Source organism: Peromyscus californicus, unplaced genomic scaffold (genome assembly GCF_007827085.1).
Source record: "Peromyscus californicus insignis strain IS unplaced genomic scaffold, ASM782708v3 Scaffold_23__1_contigs__length_62951481, whole genome shotgun sequence".
In the NCBI taxonomy this organism is placed as follows: domain Eukaryota; kingdom Metazoa; phylum Chordata; class Mammalia; order Rodentia; family Cricetidae; genus Peromyscus; species Peromyscus californicus.
In genome coordinates this window covers 5,957,489-5,980,110 of record NW_026294534.1, presented here as the reverse complement: position 1 = coordinate 5,980,110, position 22,622 = coordinate 5,957,489, and the positions used below count along the sequence as shown (strand labels likewise).

Sequence of the window (22,622 nt, the reverse complement as noted above, 5' to 3'; positions counted from 1 at the left end):
ACCAGTCAGCCTCTGCCCGGCCACAGGGCGGACCAGTCTGGTGCGCTGTAGGAAGAAGGAGTCGCATGGTTGGTCCACTCCACGGCGACAGCTCACAGGGCCTGCATGCAGTGGCGCTCTCAGGTTCACATGCTCCCAGAATCGTAAGGACACACTTGTCAAAGAAAGCCGGGCTGGGGGCTCAGCTACTTGGGAGGCTGAGCTGGGAGAATTGAAAATTCAAGGCCTGCCGAGGCTACAGAACAGTTGAAGGCCGGGATAAGTGAGGAATATTACAGTGAAGCCCTGTCTCAAAATAAAAAGTTAAAAGAGGTAGAATACTTGCTTTGCATGTACAAGGGTCTGGGCTCAGTTCCCACTACTATAGGAGAAAGAAAGAAAGAAGGGAGAAAGGAAGGAAGGAAGGAAGGAAGGGAGGGAGGGAGGGAGGGAGGGAGGGAGGGAGGGAGGGAGGGAGGAAGGAAGGAAGGAAGGAAGGAAGGAAGGAAGGAAGGAAAGAAGGAAGGAAGGAAGGAAGGAAGGCTGGCTTATCAAAGAATGAACAAGAGAACAGAGTTTGAGATGGAAATGCAGCCCCCGCAGATGTGTCCAGCTGTGGAGAGGTGCAGCTGAAACCCACCAGCAGATCTTACCTCCCTGCTCCAGATCAGAGAGAGAGAGAGAGAGAGAGAGAGAGAGAGAGAGCGAGCCAAGTCCACAAGGGACATGTCCTGGTTCTAAAGGGTTATGATTAGAGCGGACTTCAGACAAGTTGCTTAATCTTCAGGTTCTCAAGTGACTATCCATGGACCTTCTGAAAGTTCTTAGAGGAACATTCTACAAACACTTCCAAGGATCCAGCTCCAGAGGTTCCTACGTTTAGTGTGACCCTCCCTCTGCTACTTAATAAACAGACACAGGACTCGTGGCGCTTGGGTGGGTGGCTTTAACAGGACTGTAGAGATAATGGGCCATGGCGTCAGGGACAGGCCAAGGGCAGGGAGGAGGGACCAGCAACATGTGCCTGCTCCCTGTTCCCTCCAGCATCCTCAGCGGCAAACCACCATGTTCACACCTGAAGGTACAATCCTTCCCTCACTGACGCTGAGGGAAAGTACAGGTGCTCTGCGGGGTGGAAGAGACAGCTCCATGTCACGGAGGCCCTGGGACTCATCACTTTTGACCTTGGCTCTACCTTGTATTATTAAATCCCTGTGGGCTTCCTCTCAGATTCTCAGTTGGATTGGAGTCTGGTTTCAGCTAGGCGAGAATCTTCCAAGCAGTCATGTAATTCATCGTAGGCAGACATACCCCTTCTCCGTCAGTACCAGTGGGACTTTCTCAGGATGCAGAGGACAGGACATAAGGCAGGGGTGTCTGGAGGTGGCCTCCTGGTGCCGCAGCTGGCTAGCCTTGGAGACCTAGCAGAGCCGTGGGGTCGGCTCCACTTCTGTCCGCATCTAGAGCTCTGCCGCTGGCTAGTTTTGTTTCCTATGATGTAGGATGGGTCTCCTCCTCCTGTCCGGTGATGGTTGTGCTCACCCATTGAAATGACAGAATGACTCCTGAGTCCATGGGCAGCTCCTCCACATACTTGCCTAGGTGGCTGGATGCCACAGAAGTTGAATGTCTGGTGTATTTTTCAAGTGACTGTGCCATGTAGTTTCTGGAAAGGTAGACTCCTGTCAATCTCTGGGATTTAAATGGCGGCCGTGGGGGGCGGGGAGGGAGGGAGGGGGATGACTGAGAGATGGGTGACATGGTCCACAGCTCCTGACTTAGAAGGGCTTTGGAGCTGGTCTCTGCTTTGGTTCCTGCCATGAACTAGATTGACAAGGACCTGTATTCGTGGGGCCCTCACTGTGTGCCCCACTTCCCTTTGTCGGGTTGGGGCTCACCCAGAAACAACAGCAGCTAGCTTTCTGAGGACAGACAGCGGCAGCATTCCAGCCCCCTGCACCTGCCTCCACTTGTCCCCGAGGTTCTGCAGGACAGGCAGCCTTGACGACAGTCCTGTTATTTGTCACGTTTCAAGGCACTGGGAAATGACTGATGTCTGGCGACCTGGGGTCAAGTTCTTTCTCAGAGTTTTATGAGCCATGTGATCTTGTGGAGGTAATAACAATAAAAACGCGTGTAACGCCAGGGCTGTGACTACTGGGCGCTTGCTACGTGTCAGGTGTGGTACTGGGTTCTCACTAGCACATCAAAGCTGTACCCTGGGAGGCGGGGTGCCACAGACCTTATCGGGCCAGCTCCAAAGAATGCTCTGGGGATCAGACGTAAGTGTCAACATACTTTGCTCTCTGTAAAGCTCCAGCTGAACAGGCTGTGCTATTGACTGATCCTGTAGGAACACCTTCCTGACTCAGAGCGGACAGTACAAAGGGTGTGTGTGGCCAGGAGCTGGGTCAGGTTTGCACTGCTGTGCACAGAGGGGTCCCCTTAGTGTCATCCAAGCAGAGCAGGTGAAGGCACAGAGGGGCTGACTTCAGACAGGACGCCAGCTCTCCAAATCTGCTGCCCTGTGTGTGAAGGCCAGCAAACCGGTCACTGTCCACATCAGTTCCAACAATGGTGCCTTAATTTAAAATTAAGCTAACATTTTATGGTATTGCGAAGTCTGAAGCAAGAGCCGGCCAGTCAGCTTCTCAGGAACATCACGGCTACAATCTAACCCAGCGGCTTCCACGGAATGTCCGATAATTACCACTTAAGCATGATGTTGGACCTCTTTCAATGACTTCCTTAGTCATTCGTCTAGAGCTAATTATTACCAACACATGCTTTATTGTCCCAAGTTATGTGCTAAATGCATGCTGTGTGTGTGTACTTTGAACTCAACTATACAATTTGCCCCCAGGTACTGGAGGGAAATTGTATTTTCCAAGAGCAAACTTTAATCAAAAGCCAGGATTTCATTAAAAGACCACAAACACTTGACAGTCATGTGTGTGTGTGTGTGTGTGTGTGTGTGTGTGTGTGTGTGTGTAGATTAACAGTGCTATGTGATGAATTATGTATGCCAGAGTCATATGTTGGAGTCTTACCTTCAGAAGCTCACAATCTGGCCTTATTTGGAGATGGGGGCTTTACTGAGGCCGTTAAAGCAGGATTTCAGAGCTCTCAGGCAATGTGCCTGATTCTCCTGAAAGGGAAAATATGGACATAGGTCTGCACAACAGGGGACATTCTGTGGGGAGGAGACAGGGCTCAGGGTGGCACATCAGAAACCAGGGAACCCCCAGGGTGATCGGTACTTCACCAGAGGCTGAGAGAGGAGCCAGGACAGCCCCTCCAGCTCAGAGGGGCCGCCACGTGTCACCTTCACCCTGGCCGCAAGGTCCAGTGTGGCACGGCCTGATCCTGTTGTCGGAACCATCAGTACTCTAGATCATAGAGGTCTCAAACTCATACAGATTCAGTTGCTAGAAGTCAGCAAGACGGACAGATAGTTGACAGCAGGTTCATCAGCCACTGGGAAGCCACGATCTTTTTCTTACCTACTTTAATCCACGTGTACATGCCCTTTCAAATTTTTTTTATTAAAAATATGTGAAATCAAAAGTGCACATGAGCATTCAGGTGGATGACGTGGCCAAGAGAACACGCCTGCCTCACCTTCATTCAAGTTAACAAAACAGCGTGTGACCTGCATTCCAGGGAACGCGTTCTTGCTGTGTCCCAGGCTCTGCATGCATATGCCAGCATCCTCTGACTTCCATTAAGCACAGACTACTTTTGTAAAGATGGGAGCAAATGCCAGCTGCCACCTGGTCATCTGTCATTCGTGTGCCACCACTGGCCCATGGTACTGGGTCTTCTGGATAGGTGCCACTCTGTTGTAGGACTACATCACAACATACCCCTGAGTTCACCATTAAAGGATGTAGGTATTATAAACAGTGGTGCAGGGGATGTTTGTAGTTAGTCTCTGGTGCACAGCCACGTGCAGTTCAGGTGAACAGGAAGCAAAGGGCAGAACGGCCGGACTGTAGAGCGTGTAAGTTGAGCACCAGCTGATACTACCTACAACATGCTCGCCAGGGTTCAGACCGCCATTTGTTTCTCCTCCCCTGTCTCCTTCTTTCCCTTCTTTGTGTCAGTCTGTCCCTCTGCCTTTCCTGTTGTTTACAACGGCAGTTCCCCAGTCCCTGGGCTCGCTCTTCTGGGCTACTGTTCTCATGTGGTTCTGGCTGGTTCCATGGACCCTTCAGGGATGTGCTCGTTCAAGTCCTGGCTTTTTAAAATGGTTGCTTTTGCTGGGTGGTGGCGGCGGCGGTGCACGGTTTTAATCCCAGCACTCGGGAGGCAGAGGCAGGTGAATCTCTGTGATTTTGAGGCCAGCCTGGTCTACAAAGTGAATTCCAGGATAGGCTCCAAAAAGCTACACAGAGAAACCCTGTCTTGAAAAAAAAATAAAATAAAAAAATAAAATGGTTGCTTTTCTGGTCTACCCTTTTTCGGTACAGGTATGAAGAAATTCCCTGTCCTAACAAGCATCTCATTAGAGATCTGCACTGTGCCCAGGTGTATTGTAAAGTCCTTATTCACTTCATGTATGTTAATTCTACAAAATATTTTTATTGTGACATCTCCATGCTATATATAAGGCACTTTGATTCTATTTACCCCTGACCACCCATACTTATCCCTCCCCTTACCCACTGACTGTAGTCCCCACTTGTCTTAGGGTTTCTAGCGCTGTGAAGAGACACTGTGACCTCTTATAAAGGAAAACATTTAACTGGGGCTGGCTTACAGTTTCAGAGGTTCAGTCCATTATTGTCATGGTGGGAAGCATGGCAGCATGCAGGCAGACATGGTGCTGGAGAGGTAGCTCCACATCTTGATCTGCAGGCAACAGGAAGTGAACTATCACACTGAGGGTGGCTTGAGCATATATGAGACCTCAAAGCCCCCCTCCACAGGGACACACTTCCTCCAACAAGGCCACAACTACTCCAACAAGCCACACCTCCTAATATGTCACTCCCAATGACTAAGCAGTTGAACACGTGAGTCTATGGGGGCCATTCCTACTCACACCACCACACCATTATACCGTCATGGGTATTTTCAACTTATGACAGAAAACATGGGACATTTGCCTTTCTGAATCTGGCTTATTTTACTTAATAAATGATGCTCATTTTCCTACAAATGGTGTGCTTGTGTTCTTTGTGGCTAAGCAAGAGGCCCTTGTGTGTACCCACCACCACACCCACCACCACGTCCTCATCGATACATCGGTTGGGCACCGAGGCCGGTTTCCTATTTTGACCGCTGTAGGTGGTGAGAAGTGAGCACAGCATGCGGTGGTCTCTGTGGTGGGATGGCTTTCCCAGGAGCAGTGTAACTGGGTCTGTGGTAGCTCTATGCTTAGCTTCTGCCGGGTCCTTCATATCGATTTCCACGGCTACTCTTCTCCCCATCCCAACTTCACCAGCACTTGTTGTCTGTTTTCTCTGGGGTGGCCGTTCTCACCGGGATGAGGTAGCATCTTGCTGTAGCTCTGATTTCCACTCCCCTTTAGGTAAGGATGTTAACCACTTTAAATGTATTATTTATGGGCCACTTGTGTTCCTTCATTTGGAAGGCATACATTCAGCGGATTTCCCACTGCATTTCCAATTCTTTTAGTGGTGACGTTCATGAATGAGGTTCTTAATGATAATTTACCTGGCTCCTTCCACTTCCAGGTAGCATGCGTTTCACAACTATGTAGGAAATCTTGGCATACCCCAAGGCCATGAAAATTCTCCACATCTCACAGAGCTCCCTCCTGTGTGGGCCGTGCTCTTCTGTTGGGTGTGAGGTTGAAATAAACACACTTGCAAACACGGACTTCCTGTGCTGCTGAGATCTTCGCCCAAGTGGTGACATATCATCTCTGCACACGTGTGTATAAAACACTAGAACTCGCCACAAAATTGCAGTCAAGCGCACGCTCTTCACTTTTGATAGCCTTTCTAATTTCCTATTCCTAAAGTACCTGGAGGTATTTTTGCTGAGATTGAGTTGAATCCATAGATGAAATCACAATTAGTGTCCAGCCCCTAATCCACGAACAAAGACTCCCTTTATCTAAGTGTGCGTTAACTTTCCCTACGGCATTCCTGCCGTTCCTGTGTTCCACGCTGACTCCTGGTGTGTGGGGGGGTGCCTTTCTTGCTTCCACAGCTTGTGCTGTTCACAGTCTCAGATTCCCACATGGTCACTCCTGGACCACAGGAGTGCATTGGCACTGGCATGCTGACGTTGCCCTCCTCTGCAGGCGATGCCAGCAGTCTGTGGCCCCCTTAGGTTTTCTAGCTAGAAAATCGTGTTTCCTGTGAGTAAATACAGGTCTGTTTCTTTTTGTTTAATCTTCATAGTTTTCTTGCCTTAATGTGTTGGTGAAGAACTCCTGGAAGATAATTTACCCCACACGGTGACACCGTCTCATGACTGACCCGTGGAGAGCTGGGACCCCTCACTGGAACAGCCATTTCAGTCAGTTTCATCACTACACACCAGCCTTATCTGATTTCAGAAACCCCCTTTTTACCACTAATAATGTTTTTAAAAATTCATGCCTATAACTGGGTTTGATAAGGTAACTCATTTATATATACTAAGGTTTGATTATTAATGTAACAGGTTATAGTGATTGAATCATTTGCTTTTTGTGATCCTCTTACCTTACTTGGCCTTCTGGGTGCTGGGTTCCAGGTGAGCCATCATTCTACAGGAACTCATTTTTTAATGTTGCGTGTCCCATTTCCTGTCCCATTTGGATGCTGAATTTGCATTTTAAGTATCAATTTCAACTGTGGTTCGATGTACTGCTTACTTAACATATTAGCAGATTTAATTTTCTAGTATTGTGTCTTAGAAATTTACATCCAGACAGGCAGGTCCTCCTCCAGCTCCAGCCCCATTCCTTCAGCGACAGAACCAGTGGCCCACACTTCATTTCAGTTCCCCTGGGCTCCAGGACACACCTTTCCTGGGGCTACCTCACCGTCAGGGGTCTCCCTGGGGAACTTCTTGCCAGGCAGCCCTGTTCATCCTGGCCCTATCTGACCTGCACGGCTCTGCTGTGGGGCCGAGGCCCCTCCCTCACCCTGACTGCAGCCTTCAGTACAACACCGTGATGTGCTGTGACATGCTGTCATGAGGATGGACCTAACGCCACAGCCCCTGTTGAAATAACACCACACTTCCCCATTACCTGCAAGCTGAGGGCACACCAGAGAAGCACACCAGCTTCTCACAACCATTCCACACCTGTCCATTACCTTAGCATCGCCTTTTGAATCTGTGGCCCAGTTTGGAGAGTCTTTAACACTGGTCACCCACTGGAATCGTCTGTGGGGACAGAAATACCAAAGCAGCCATGGGCTAGCCCAGAGGAGCTGTGGGAGGGGAAACATGGCTTCCCAAGGTCTCTGAGCTGTGACATACAGCCATCTCTGGAGAGCAGGAAAGAAAGAGGGGGCACTTTGCCAAGGTGGCCCTTCTTGTCATCTCCATAATGGATTTCTCCCTCACTCCAATTTAGTGCAGATGGAAACAAATGTAAGAAATGCAGGGAAAGCCACTCTTCCAGGAAGGAAGGCGGCCAGCGTGCAGTCACATAACTGTCCTATAGTAGTGGAACAAGAGGAAGGAACGCAGGGTCTGCAGCCGTGTTACAAAAGGACACTTGCCATCGAGCTGTAGGAAATAAGGGAGTGGGGGTGGGGTGGCAGAGGCCCCTTGTTATTTACAGCACTCTGCGCCAAGCTAGCATCGCGGTGAACGAAACTTAACTGATACTCTGAACTGGGGGGGGGGGGGGGGAAGCCCAGTTAGAGATTCCAAAGAGAGGGAAAGGGTGAGGGAGGAGGTATGGGGCATGGGGGAGGCAGAGAGAGAGAATGAATTTAATTCCACATTTTTCCTCATCTGTAATTTGCCAAGATATTGTAATGAGTATCTACCATGTTCTCCATTTAACTTTCTGAACTGACTCTTTCTAGAACAGTAGAGTACATTCCATTTTGTATTATATCAACAGCTGAGTTCCTTGGCAGTGAGCAGTCACCTCAAGAATGTGTTTCTTAGTCTTTAATCCCAAAGGCATAGTTTTGTTTGTTTGTTTTATTTTGTCTTTAGAGAGTCTCACTATGTAGCTCTGGCTGTCCTGGAATTCACTATAGAGATCTCCCTGCCTCTGTTTCTCAAGTGCTGGAACTAAAGGCATGCACCACTATGTCCAGTCAACAAATACGTATTCCAAAACTTATTTTTAAGGGGATGCTGGGTTCTACTCTCCAACCAACTAACACGTCTCCTCCCAGGACAGAGTCCTATACAGAGGAGCATTTGTCAGGGGCAGAGCCCAATGGCAGATGGAGGGGTTCATGAGAGTTACAACATGGGGAGCTGTGGAGCCAGAGAGGTGGAAAGCATCATAATCCTGTGGTGATATTGTATCCCCCAATATACTGTGTACCCTAATAAACTTATCTGGGGATCAGAGAACAGAACAGCCACTAGATTAGACATAGAGGCCAGACAGGGGTGGCACCCGTGCCTTTAATCCTATCACTCGGGAGGTAGAGATCCATTTGGACCTCTGTGAGTTCAAGGCCACACTGGGAACAGAGCCAAGCAGTGGTGGCACACACCTTTAACCCCAGCACTTGAGATCTCATGCCTCTGCTTGGGAAGGACACACGCCTTAAATTCCAACACTAGTTAACCATAAAGGTCTGGAGGTCTGTACAGACAGACAGAAGTGATGCAGCTGGGTGGAGAGAGGAAGTGATGGCAGGAAGCAGAAAGGTATATAAAGGTGTGAGGACCAGGAACTAGAGGCTTTTAGCAGCAGTTCAGCTGAGATCCATTTGGGTGAGGACTCAGAAGCTTTCAATCTGAGGATTCATGGAAACAGGATCAGATGAGTTGGTAAAGTGAGGTTGGCTGTGGCTTGTTCTGCTTCTCTAATTTTTCAGAATTTACCCCAATATCTGGCTTCAGGTTTTTTATTGACAAGACCTTTTAAGATTCGTGTTACATAATCCATCTCTCGCTCCCACAAATGCAGGGGCCCTCCCTCAGGTGATGAGGAGGAGCAGAAGGGGCCACAGGGTGCCTCCGGTTAATCCAAGGAAAAGGGGATGCTCCTGCTGGAATGGAGACCCCTCCCAAAGACACAGAGTAGAAAGAGCAGTGCCTCAGGAGCTCCAAACAACCTCCATGAAATTCAGAAGACATGAGCAACGTAGCAAAGAAGTAGCGAAATTTAAGGTGGTGGCGGCCATGCCTTCTAGGAAGAGTTAGAGCTGAGACAAAGCATTCTGGGGGTGAGCAAGGAGTGCGAAGAAATGAAATGGCATCCCAGAAGGCTGGGAGGAAGGAAACAAGGCAATAGGGAAGGATATTTAAGAGGGAAGCTGGGGATGGCTCAGTGCTGTGAATGCTTGCTGAGCATGCACAAGGACATGAGGGCAGACTCCTCACACCCACGTATTCCCAGGAGTGGGGACTCTGAAGCTCCCTGGCCAGCCAGCCTAGCCAGATCTGTGAGACACAGGCTCAGTGAGAGACCCTGTCTCAAAAAAAAAAAAATCAAGGTGGGGAGTAACTGGAGAAGACCCTAGTGTGGACCGGCCACCTTCACACGCACGTGTGCATCCTTCCATTAAAAAATTAATTCAGAGGTTAGATAGAATTTCACAACAAACAGTGGAATAAAGATGAAACATTGGAACTCCACTGGTGTCTCTTGACATAAAAAGGTTGAGAATGCTAACACGGGCCCTGTGTTCAAGCCTGTGGTACCAACAGGCCCAGGATGTAAGCCATTGACTTTACCGCAGTCAAAAGAACAGGGAAGGCCTTTGGGTATCTGGGCAATGAAATTAGTTACTTTATGAAGAAAGGAAATTCAGATCACCTTCAGAAAGTCTAATGGCAACATGGAATGATAGTTGTTATACCAGAGGGAAAAGTAAGCCAGCAAAACAATTCTTTATTCCAGCATACGGTAGTTAAATATGAAAGGGAAAGGCTATTATATGCTCAGAAACTTAGCCTTGTTCTTGTTTAGGCTCTCTCTCCCCAAAGAATGTGCTAGAGAAATTGGTCCAGACAATCAAGTTAATAAAAGGACAGTGAAGGAGACCTTGGAAATTCTGCAGGTGAGATGCCAGGATGTGAGGGAGCCATGGCTTTCCTGGTCACCAGGCAGATCAGGCACAGTCCAGAGCACATTTAGAAGCAGTGACCAGCCCTCCCCACCCCCCGTCCCAGAGCCAGTGACCACATCTCCCCAAAACCAGCTGGACCACTGAGATAAGAGTCTCCTATTAGAAAGAGAGGCTCAGCCCTTGTATTGATAAGCTCTGAGGTCAACACTGAGGATATCATGTTCTAGGGGGACTGCGTGGTCTCTAGGATATGTATTAACTCACTTTTCCACATTCAAAGCAGAGTTGACAAGGAGCTATTTGGAAACTCCTCTTGTCTTTTGTGTCTTTTGGTACTTTCCAAAATGTCCCACTCTGAACACTTATTCATTGTATATGCCTCAGAAGTTTCTAGAATTTCCCCTTATCTACAGATATATTTAAATATTTACTTATGTGTTTAAATATTTAAATATCCAGAGTGAAGAGGTCATCACTTCCAAGGACTCAATTTGTGTGATTTTAAGATTCTGGTGAAAGACAAGACTAGATCCGAGTTTGAAAACACCTCCCATCCCTGGTAGGACACCAGCCTGGAGGGCTCTGCTGAGGGGTCACCCTATGTAGCTCTGACCTTAAGTTTCCTTATTCATTTGTGTTCCCTGTAACTTGCTCTGCATAGGTGGTCACTGTTCTATGCTTCCAAACAATTCTCCAGGAGCCTTTTTGTCCATCTCAAAATTTACTCCAAGTGTTATTAGTGACTGCTTCCTCCCACTGCCCTTCTGAGGCCAGCAACCAGTCACCAGTCACCGCGAATCACCCAGGGATCGCCTGGTTCTAGTCCCATCTGTATTCATTTTCAACATATAACATCCTTTAACTGATCTGTACTTAAACTCAATACAGTCTCTCGCTCTGTGTCACACACACACACACACACACACACACACACACACACACACACACTACTCTGAAACCCACCTCTAAGGACAATGCATTAGTTTATATTCCCAGAAGCCCTGAGTGTCACTGTCTCAAACACACTCAGAGAAAATGTTATCAAACTTCTGCCTCAGCCAAGGGATAAGAGGTTCCCCCATGGTTTCAAGTCTTACCTCTTCAGAGAGAAGCCGACTTGCTTTTCCCCTGGTGTGAACCCTCATTCCATTCTTCAGCTATTAATCTGAGAGATACTCTTCTATATTAAGAAAGTAACTATTGCATCTAGCAAATAGATCACAATCATTTCCCCCAGCTTTGCTTCTCTCCTAATGCCATCAGGTCTTTTCAAAGTTTTCTGGGTTTGCAGTTTCCAAGTATTGGAGAAGTTACCCATGTTGGACACCTGCCCTGAGTCTGCAAGAGTGTCCTGTCACCCTCTATTCACATGCAAAAGTGACCTGGCCCTGGTTCTATACTTGTTCATACACAGCCTTCTCCACTCTCACCCAGAACACACAGGTCTGGAGTCCCCACACATCCAAAGACTCTCTCGATGCTTCCACGGAAGTAGCCCTTCTCCGAGCTATGGCCTGATGTAGCTTTCATGGAAACTCCCTTCCCATCTATAAGTCTCCCGACTGCCAAAGTTTGCCAGCAGTCCAGGTACCCTCCTACAACCCCATCCCAAACCACTGGACCCATCCTGGCCCTCCTCAATGTTTCTGAGTCAGTCCATCTGATCCTGTTGGGTTGAAGGCAAGGGGTTTTTGCCACAAATGTTTGCTTAGTGTATGTGTGATGGGTGACATTGCCAACCTGACAGAATCTAAAACAGCCTGGAATACAGACTTGTGGGAGTTTTGATTACATCAACTGATGTAGGAAGGACCCATCATACCTGTGGGCAGGATCTAGACTTAATAATCCAGGAGAGCAAGCTAAGCACAGGCCTTAACAGCCGCTGTTCTCTGTTCTTGGTTAGAGATGCCGTGTGGCCAGTTCATCCCAACTCCTGCCGCGTGACTTCTTTGCCTGGATGGACTGTAACTGGGACTGTTAGCCAAAAATAAACACCTTCTATCTTAGGTTGCTTTTTCTCAGAGTATTTTATGATCACGGCAGCATTGGGAGTAGCCACACAGCTTTTTATGAGCTCTGCCTTGATTTTAATTATTACAACTATATCTTCACCCTGCCGTGTTGACAGTGTGCGGGAGTCGCTGAGTTTCTGAGCAGAACAGCATGGCTGAACTATGACGGTTGGATACTTGCCCAGGTACCCCCTTCTCTAGGTTGGAGCAACTGAGGAAAATGCCAACTTTAAATAAAAACAGAATCACTTCCTCTCTTAGGTCTCTTGAATTGATGAATAGCATCTTCCCTGCATGCCTCTTCTAAGGCGCAGAAAGCCATAGTAGAAATACATAAGACAAAGCCCCCCCACAGGGGTCTGCTTTCCGACAGATTTCAACCAGAGCCGATGGACAGGTGAATGTGACTGTCTGGGCACTGCTGTGGGTCACACATGTGACAGAGTCTGACCACAGAGAGGGACTGACCCAGAGATCCAAACTCCTAATCCTGAGACGCGTTGCTGCAGGCTAGGATGATTCCTCACTAGGAAACACTCTGCTGGGTTTATTCATGGGCATATCGGAAGAGGGGCCACTGTGAAAGTGAGGAATGCGCAGGAGAAAGTCTACTCCCACACAGGGAGCAAGGAGCAACCTGGGGCAGGTCTGGCCAGGCATGGGGCAGTCTTCTCCCTTAATTAACACAAAAGCACGTCACGTGGGTGGGAGTGTTTACCCGCACTGGTGTGTCTGATGTTTTCATGAACCTCCTGCCATCTGCGGGGTAGATCAGGTGTACTGCTTCACTCTGTGCTAGAGGCAGCTGTCCTGACGTTCCAGGGATGGCTGCTGTCACTGTCACCTTCAGGGTCACTGCGGCACGTCAGAAGGTCCCTCGTCCTTTTAGGCGAGAAGACAGCAGGACCACACGGCAAGATGTCTTGCAAAAACAATGTGAACTTTCTTCAGGTCTGAGACACAGAGCAAGTTCAGTCACTTTCCCTTGGTCCTGATTCACGGGAGCTAAGGACACATGGGCAGGGACTTCTGTGGTCCACGATGTTATCTACAACCCCCCAAACAGTGACTTTGGAGAAGGGACCACTCTCTCCTTGGACAGTGACAGATGTGGGGAGTGATGCTGGGTTTCAAGCCGCCCCACCTGTCACACACACTGACCTGCCTGCTTCCCTCCAGGGGACACTTGCTGCTGGCTGCTTCCCTTATTTTCTAATGAGAGATCAACGCAGTGTGTCCCATGACAGGGCGGATGCCTCGGGCACAGCTGCCCGTGGACAATTATGCTGACAGCTGCTTCCATCCATGGTCTACTGAGGGCCGACCCACATGGCTGCTCTAGGCATCACAAAACCACAGCGCAACACTACAACATAAATATTATGATTTCAAATACTTAGATTAGTCTTATGACCATGAAGAAGGTGGTGAGGTGTGTATGTGTGTGTGTGTATACACTCTTTTCAAGATTTTATGGCTTTATTCAATTGCGTGTGTGTGAGTACACATGCACACACGGGCACGGGCTTGCATGTAAGCATGTGTGAATTGAGTCCAAGTGCCTACAGAAGCTCAAAGGTCAAGTTGGATCCCCCTGCAACCAGAGTTATAGGTGATCATGATCCACCCAACTTGGGTACGGGGACACAAACTGGGGTCATCTGCTTAATTGCTGAGGCATCTCTCCAGCTCCATATGTGACACTCGATATTACTAACGTGAAACTGAAATCCAAAGGCTCCTCATGCTGAGAACATCTCAGCTGCTCTGGTTCCAGTGACATTCAGAAAGGGGCCCTGAAGTACAAGGCAACATGGGGGTTGGAGTCACGCCAGGCAGGCTCCACCGGCCTCTCTCTTCCCAGCCAGCAGCATTTCTCAAGTTACACTGTTGGGTGGCCAGGATATCAATGTCATTGCCCAAAGTCAGTACAAACTCTGTCGATAATAAAGTGGGAGATGAAAAAACAAAACAAAAAAACAAACAAAAAACTAGGTAATGTTGAACACATGCACACTCAACAGAAACGAAGGTCCAAAGCAGGCCTGTAAGTAGCAGGTCTGGGACCCAAGGTGAGTTGGCCGGACTTGCGCTCTTCTGTTAGCTCCGTAAGCTCTCCCTGTGTGGAGAACAGCAACACTAGCAATAGTTGGGCAGGGGACCGCTAAGCCTCAGGGATACCGTCATTTGAACTGGCTTAGCTTTCCAGAGAGCATCCTCCTCTCTCCCAGCTGGGGCCTCTGCTCACTGTCCTAGAACACCTCTCTACTGCATGCCATACTCCAGAAGGACACACAAGACGTGATTGTCACTCGCCTTTCCCTGAACCCTTTATTCTTGAGGAAAGAGATGGCGCCTTCCACATCCTAACTTTATTTACTTAGACCTCTGCAGAGGCATTTGGAGATGGAAATGGGCTGCACCTGTAATCCCAGTCCTGGGGACACGGCAAGAAGAAGATCAGGAGTTCAAGGTCCTCTTCAGCTATAAACAGAGTCAGAGGCCTGCCTCGGCTGTGTGAAACCCTGTCTCAAAAACCCAAACAACAACAGAGACATTAGAGAGGAACATGCCCTCGTGGTTTGTTCTGAGAAGCAGGGACGCTGGGAGCTCCCCCGGCACCATGCACACACAACTCCCAAACTTTGTTCCTACCTCACAGGAAACAGCTGCCACTCAAAATGGTGACTCCCCACTTAGGGCTCTCATTCCTATCCAGCTTTCCTGTATTCTCTTAAATGACTCCTTCCCTCATAAGTATATTTTTAAAAGTGCTTCCTGCCTCTCTGAGCTATTGATATTGGTGTTCTTTGAGTATCAGAAGAAACTGACTTTTACAGATATGTGGTGGTATTGTGTTCCCCAAAATATTGTGCATGCTAACAAACTTATCTGGGGTCAGAGAACAGGACAGCCACAATATTAAACATAGAGGATAGACAGTGGTCGCTCTGCCTTTAATCCTAGCATTCCAGAGGCAGAAATCCCTCTGGATCTCTGTAAATTCAAGGCCACACTGGAAATAGCCAGGCATGGTGACTCATACCTTTAACCCCAGAAAGTGAGCCTTTAATCCCAGGGAGTGATGGCAGAAAGCAGAAAGGTATATAAGGCGTGAAGACCAGAAACTAGAAGCATTTGGTTGGTTAAGCTTTCAGGCTTCTAGCAGCAGTTCAGCTGAGATTCATTCTCAATGAGGACTCAGAGGCCTCCAGTCTGAGGAAACAAGACCAGCTGAGGAACAGGCAAGGTGAGGTAGCTGTGGCTTGTTCTGCTTCTCTGATCTTCCAGCATTCACCCCAATAACTGGCCTCAGGTTTGATTTTATTAATAAGAACTTTTAAGATTCATGCTATACAGATTGACTTGCACATCAATCTACTATACCCTTGAAGCTGTGGGGTATACTTATTCGAAACTTAATTGTAATATGAGATTTCTGTCTTCTGTTTCATGCCTCAAAAATTGTATTACTTACTAAAGGCTGACAGATTATATTCATTTTATTATATTAACTACACTAGAGTTAATCCAGTCAATGTATTAGTTTCTACTGTGATCTCATGACTTCAATAAAATGTATTTATGTTTGTATATATGCATCCAAAAAAAAAGTAATATAGAATGTCCTAGCCACTAGGGACAGTTAAGGTTGAAAATGTCTAATAGCAGGAAAGAAAGCTGGCCACACGTCAGTTTGAACTACTTTAGAATTTCCCTTACATTGGGACCCCAGATGGAATAAAAGTGAGTGATCATCTGAACTGGGCAGAAGTAGGGACGAGTGCATTCCCTCTCTGTGTTTCTCTGAATTGGTGACTTTTCCTAGGTAAAAAGATACTGCTTTGTTTCTGGGAGGAACCATTCAAAAGCAAATGGGAAGCCACCTTCATGAGGTTCCTCCCGTCCTTGACGCTACAGAGTATGGGAGTCCTTGATGCACAGAGGCCAGAAGATCCCTGCTCCTCTTTGAGGCAGGAGCCCTCTCCACCTGTGACTGTGGGGAAGGAAGCTGGACAGGGATGGCTTCTTGAATAAGTGGCTTGGTACTCCAGAGAACACAGTGAGTGTTAGTGCCAGGAGATCTGACACATTTTTTTTTGTTTTGTTTTTTTGTTTTTCAAGACATGGTTTCTCTGTGTAGCTTTTCGCCTTTCCTGGAACTCACTTGGTAGCCCAGGCTAGCCTCGAACTCACAGAGATCCGCCTGCCTCTGCCTCCCGAGTGCTGGGATTAAAGGTGTGCGCCACCACCGCCCGGCCGATCTGACACATTTTTAAGGGAAGGTGCAGGGGCTATTGATGAGAGGACCGCCCACAGAGATTTCTCCACAGGACACTGGATCCCCTGGAGCTAGAGTTATGGGTGGTTGTGAACCATCCTATGTGGGTGCTGGAAACCAAACTCAGGTCCTCTAGAAGAACAGCAAGTGCTCTTAACCACTGAGCTATCTCTCCAGCATAATGTAAAACAACATCTTCGTGTGTGTGTGTGTGTGTGTGTGTGTGTGTGTGTGTGTGTGTGTGTAGTGTGTGGTGTGCATGAGAGGGGTTGGGGAGGGGGAGAGAGAGAATATGGGTAGACACATGCCACGTGTATAAGGAGGGGTTTTAGTTCTCACCTTCTACCTTGTTTGGAGCAGCGTCTCTTGTTGACCATATCCCTGCTTAGCTGACCTGCAGTTTTCTATGGCTTCTCCCATCTCTACCTTCCATCTTACCCTAGGAGCTCTGGGATTACAGATGCACGTCACCAGGTCTGGCTTTTATTGTGGATACTTGGGGATCTGAACTCATGTACTCATGCTTACATTGATAGTGTTCCACCCAGGGAGTCATTTCTCCAGCCCGACCTGCCTCAACCAGTAATGGAGAACAACCTGCCTCCTGGATTAACTTCACACAGTCCTAGGAGCAGAGCAGAGACAGATTCTGTTTGGGTGAGGGCAGATTGCAGAAAAGCTGTAACTAGAACTCGTCTCCAGTAGTCAGTGCTGTGCCCCACAACAGAGGGAACTAGGGAGTGTCTCAGGGTACTGGAAGGCAGTTCTCAGTGCATCTATCATGTAGTTGTCTTTGCGTGGCTGAGTCCACCCTGGCCTCATTGGCACATGGCACACACACTCTGAGGAGATACAGAGGCTAATCTCTTGTTTTGTTGAGTTTCTAAACTCAAAACCTCTGAGATAAGACTTGGAAATGGCAAATGAAATCTTTGCTAGTCTTCCTTGACTCTAAACTATGTTTTAAAATAAATGTTTCACTCTCATATGTGCAAAATACAAGTACCCCATCTTGTGGGGTGCTAGGAGAGAAGTTTTAAGATGGCTACAGACCAAGCAAGTTGGCCAAGAGTACTTCAGAGCAGTGGGCCGCTGAAGGCTTGCCTTTGTCCGGGAGCTTCCTGGGTATGGTTTTGGAATACAAGGTCCTGTCGGACAGACTTCCATTTCCCTGGTCCGGCTGCGTGTGCATCCGTCTGTGTACAGGGATATGCTGCAAAGATGGGATCGTAACTGAGTGAGTGTCTGCAGGGGCTTGGTGTTTTCGTGCAGAAGGGACGGGGTGCGAGTTCCCTGTCCCAGTGGCGCTATGGCTACAGTGATAGATGACAAGGGTAAGTGTGTCTTAGGAAGGCTGATGCTGCTTGGGGGACAGAGGTCATGGGAGCTAGGTCCCTCCTGTGGGACTCGGACCGTAGACACAGGGAGCTGGGTCCCTCCCGTGGGACTCTGCTTAGGGGACAGTAGACATGGGGAGCTGGGTCCCTCCTGTGGGACTCTGCTGGGAACCTCTTTCTCTCCTTTTTGGCTTTCACTCACAGGAGATGAACTCTGGCTTTCACTTTCTCATTTCCACCATTCCTGGGTCCTTGCGGGAAACCCACATAGTAACTGCTTATCTCCACCTTCACTTCCAACGCCACACTACACATGAAGAAGCCTGATAGGCAGGCTGAAGCCATGAGCCAGGAAGGCCTGGATGTAGCAAAGGCAGCCTTGAGCTCATCCTCAGTCAGTCCATGGGAAGTAAATACGGGAGGCAGCTGGCTCTGATTTCAGGGAAGAGGACATGGTGAATCTCCTGGCCACCCTTCACCCGATTCTAGTCTCGACGACTCCTCCCTCAAGTTCATCATCTTTCTGGAAAAATGGTTGGTCTTTGGTGGCTGTCAAGCAACTGAATCACCTCGTTTATAAATCCCAAGGTTTATAAATGCTCCATAATGCCAAAATGGCCCTACAATTTGGGGGAGGAAACGATAAATATGGCTTTTTAAAAAATGTTTTACAGCCGGGTGGTGGTGGTGCATGCCTTTAATCCCAGCACTCTGGAGGCAGAGGCAGGCAGATCTCTGTGAGTTCAAGACCAGCCTAGTCTACAGAGTGAGATCCAGGACAGGCACCAAAACTACACAGAGAAACCCTGTCTTGAAAAAAAAAGTTTTAGTAGTCTTAAAGTGGCTCAGACTGTAAGGTCCAGCATCCATAGCAGAGCATATTTTTGTCACTGACTTTGAAAGTGGATGGAAAGAACTTTGGTTAAGGGCTGGTGAGATGGCTCATGCCCACTGCCCAATGACCCAAGCTCCATCCTAGAGTCCACAGAAGAAGGAGAGAGTAACCTCCCAAAAGATGTCCTGTAGCCTCCATGTGAATGCTGTGGGGTGTGTGTGTATGTGTGTACGTGAGTGTGTGTGTGTGTGTGTGTGTGTGTGTGTGTGTGTGTGTGTGTGTGTGTATGCCTTCACTCTTGCATGTGTACACACACACACACACACACACACACACACACACACACACAAATAAATGAATGAATGAATGAACAAAGTATTTTAAAAAAGAAATACGGTCAAAGGTCTGAAGTCTTGCAAAGCTAATGAACACAGATAAGTCTAAAACATTGTTTCAGATGTTTATTAAACAGCCAGTGAAGCAAGCCTCAGCGAGGGGCAAGTGGGGCCTTTTAAAGCACACAGGGGGTCACTCCCGACCTCTTCCTCACCAAAAGCCAAGGGAGGTAGAGGGCTTGTCTCTGCTGTTTTCTCAGTAAGAACTTCCAGCAGAAGGCTTTGCTGTAACCAGAGGCTTATGCAATGAAACTAAAGTGACCCCGTGGCCCATCCCCCTGGTGACTTCCCTTTCTGACTTCCTGGAGATTAATATTTCCCTATTGACTTAGCGCAGTGGTGTGTGTGTTGGGGGGAGGGGGTTTTTTAGAATCCAAAATATTACAAAGAGTGTTCATAAATATTGTCATCTGATCTAGGCACCATGCCAAGTTTTTAATCTTATTACAACATCAGAGAGGTCATTTTTTAACATGACACATGCCCAGGGTTCTATTAAAAGCCCCACTCTGGAACCATCAGGAGTAAACTGTGGTAGGCTTTGTGCGCAGGCGTGGACGCAGCCCTGATGGATAGGGGAAAAGTGTAGGTTTATATTAAAGCCCAACGAAACTGGGTAAAATCTATCCCTTAGGTGGTTAGACACCAGGGTAGTTTCCATTACATCAACAAACGGGGAAACCAAGCCGCAGGAAGAAGCGCACAGCGTCGCATGCATCTGTGTTAAAAAGGCAGAAAAGCCAGAGCGCAGGGCGCTGACCGAGTCATGCTCTGCCCTGGAGGTGAAGGGCTCCCTTCAAAGAATGTGATGGCAACTGTTGATCTGGTAATTTTACAGAATGATGTCTGTGCTACCCACCCCACAGTGACTCTTCCTCTTCTCGCTGAACATCTTGGATGCTTCCTGGGCATTCATTTAAACTGTTCGCTTTCTGTCTCAACTGATCTGAGGACAGACAGTCCACATTATCAGTGAGTAGGTTGTATGAGAGAGGGTGTCTCTTCTACTCCAGGTTCAGTGACAGTGAAGTCTAGGACTGGCATTCATGGCTGGCCACATGCCACTTGGCTGAATTTCTGTTTCCATCAGAAATCAAGAAAATCTCATGGAGAGATAGCAAGTGTTGAGATCCTTGAGTGTCTGATGGGAATCTCTTAAAAATTCTAGAAAATCTAGGGCCAGAGAGTTGGCTCAGTGAGGAAAGGCACTTGCCACCAATCCTGATGACCTGAGTTTGATGTCTGAACCCACACAGAGTCAGGAGGGAACTGACTTCTGCAAGTTGTCCTCTGACCTCCACACACAGTGAATGAATGAATGAATGAATGAATTAAGTTTGAAAAGCAAAAAAATCTTACAAAGTCTCGTAGTCCAGCTTTGAGCGCTGCTGCACGGCCACATAGAGACATCAGGTGTTCACAGATGACCTCCCATTGGCTGACCCTGTTCAGGGCCTCACTCCTTATCAAACAGAATATAGAAGGGGAGTATTGCTCTACTTAGAGCAAGGATTGGCTGGGGAACTACAGCATCATTCTAGATTATGACAGCATTATGTCAACAGGAAATGGCCAATCAACACATAGGGGATTGTTCAGGAAATTGAAAGCCTGGTGTTTCAACCAAAAACTTTCTGGGCAACAGAAGCGAAATGTTCCCTTTACTCATCATGGTGACCTATTCTCATGGAAGGTGGGGGGAGCAGGAGCAGGAGCAGGGACGGGGCACAGGGTACTTTATTTAACAGTGCTGGGTAAAGCCCAGTGCAGTGGCTCACCTTTGTAATTCCAGCACTAGGATGGCTGAGACAGGAGGATTGCCAGGCAGTCAAGGTCAGCTGGAGCTGCAGAGCCCGACTCTGTCTCAAAACAAGAGCAATGGGAAGCTGCTGGGAGCAGGTGTTCTGGAACACCTGAGAGTGATAAAGCCAGACTCTGTCTGCATTTTGTCAGATTAGTACAGGAACCTCTGCAGCTGGGAGCTCCTAACAACAAATACGTTACCTCCTGCATCTCCCTTTCTCTCATAGCACCTCTTCTTCCTGGACATCACTGGGAATCTCCTTAGGGAGAAGATGCCCAGTGTCCCCATGATTCCCTTTACCATCCATTAAGACAACACTGTCTGTGTGGACTACAGAAGAGGTTCCTTCTTTCATGGAAGCACAAGGTAAATGGCCACACCCCTCATGGGACAGAGGCGGGAGGATCCTGATGGCATCCTGTTCTATCCTGTCTCTGCCAACAGACTGACTGGGGGTGGGGGTGGGGGTGGGGGTGGGGGTGGGGGTTGGGGGGCTTGGGGGAGCATCCTGATGATGGCAGTGCTGGAGAGGGATCCAAAGAGGAGCTGGGCCGTGTGAATCTCCTGGCTTCCCTGTTGTCCTGTAGCACAAGGGAAACCAGGTGAAAAGAAAGAAGCAGAGATCTCTCGAGACTACGTCTATAATAGCGGAACAAAATAAAAAAGATCCTTGGAATGTTGATTTTAACTGGCCTTTCACTGGCCGCCTTAGCACTGCAGTTTGGAGGTCCAGGACGGGCCGAGCTCAGGGTGACTCGGGCTTCTAAGGCTTCTTCACACCCATATCTGTGTGTTTGACACATCTTGTAAGATAGATTTTTAAAAACGGATTACCTTAGAGGAGGAATTTCCAGATTTCCACTTGCAAGCCGTGTGCTTCCAGGTACTTTTCAGTCCACACTGTCCCTCTAACGGTCCCAGATCTGGGCACCGGCAGGGTGGGCAGCAGCAGCAGCTGGGGATCTTCCTCCATGGGTTTGTTTGGATCACAACAGGAATTCTGGGTACTTTTCCCTCCAGGAGACTAAAGGGCAGTGTGAAGAGTGACAGCGCATGGCAGTGGAAAATCCCAGCTCCCATCCGAGGAGTGACTTCCCAGAGAGTCGCCTTCACCAGTGGTCTCCTTTGTGTACAGCAGTCACATGCCCTGTAAGATTTATGCCTGTGGCACAGGACTCACGGGTGGAGTTTTCCCCTCTGAGATATGCAAATCTGCCTTGGAAACAATGGAGCTGAATTAAAATATCTTGCACAGAGCGGAGTCGCTGCTTCCTTGACAATGTTAGCAAAGCCATTGTTACCTCTCATTGTTACCTCTCAGCCCTCCGGTGACTGTCACATCTGCTCCTCAGAATGAAGTTCCCTTCTTAAAAGAAATTGCAGAACAATATTTTATAATTACCCAACGCTGGCTGCAAATGAACTGCATTTTAATTTTTCCAAGGAATTCGAGACCGTTGCTATTAAGGCGTTCAAAAAGAAGGGGAAATGGCTGTGCCTGGCCTTTGAAGTCCTTTTGAAATTTAATTGACCATCAGGCCACTGAGTGTCTTGGCACATGACCATTTAATAATAGGAAACTCAGCCTCGAATCAGGAGGAAAGGTGTAATTCATCAACGCTACACCCCATTTACATGACCGTCCACCGAGATTTCTGGGGAAAAGTGCAGAGCACACACTTTTAAGTAATTTATGAGCCTTTGGGTAGCGTTAAAGCCACTGAGTCCTGGCAGTAAGAAAAATGTTTGTCGACAAGTATGCTTAATACTTTTAAAAACTTGAGCCATGACTAT

At 48.1% G+C, this 22,622-nt stretch overlaps 1 long non-coding RNA gene across 2 annotated transcripts in view; it reads right to left on the bottom strand.

Annotated features, from left to right (window-relative positions):
• LOC128118869 (uncharacterized) overlaps positions 1-21,860 on the bottom strand; it is a 67,898-nt gene extending 46,038 nt beyond the window's left edge. The window contains exons 1-2 of one of the 2 annotated variants that reach the window (XR_008221366.1): positions 21,663-21,860; positions 3,030-20,486 (exon numbers count right to left, since the gene is read on the bottom strand). This is a non-coding gene — a long non-coding RNA (uncharacterized LOC128118869). Of the gene's footprint in view, positions 1-3,029; positions 20,487-21,662 lie in introns of those variants that run through there. The other variant, XR_008221365.1, reaches the window with a different exon arrangement.
• Positions 21,861-22,622: the final 762 nt, after the last annotated feature.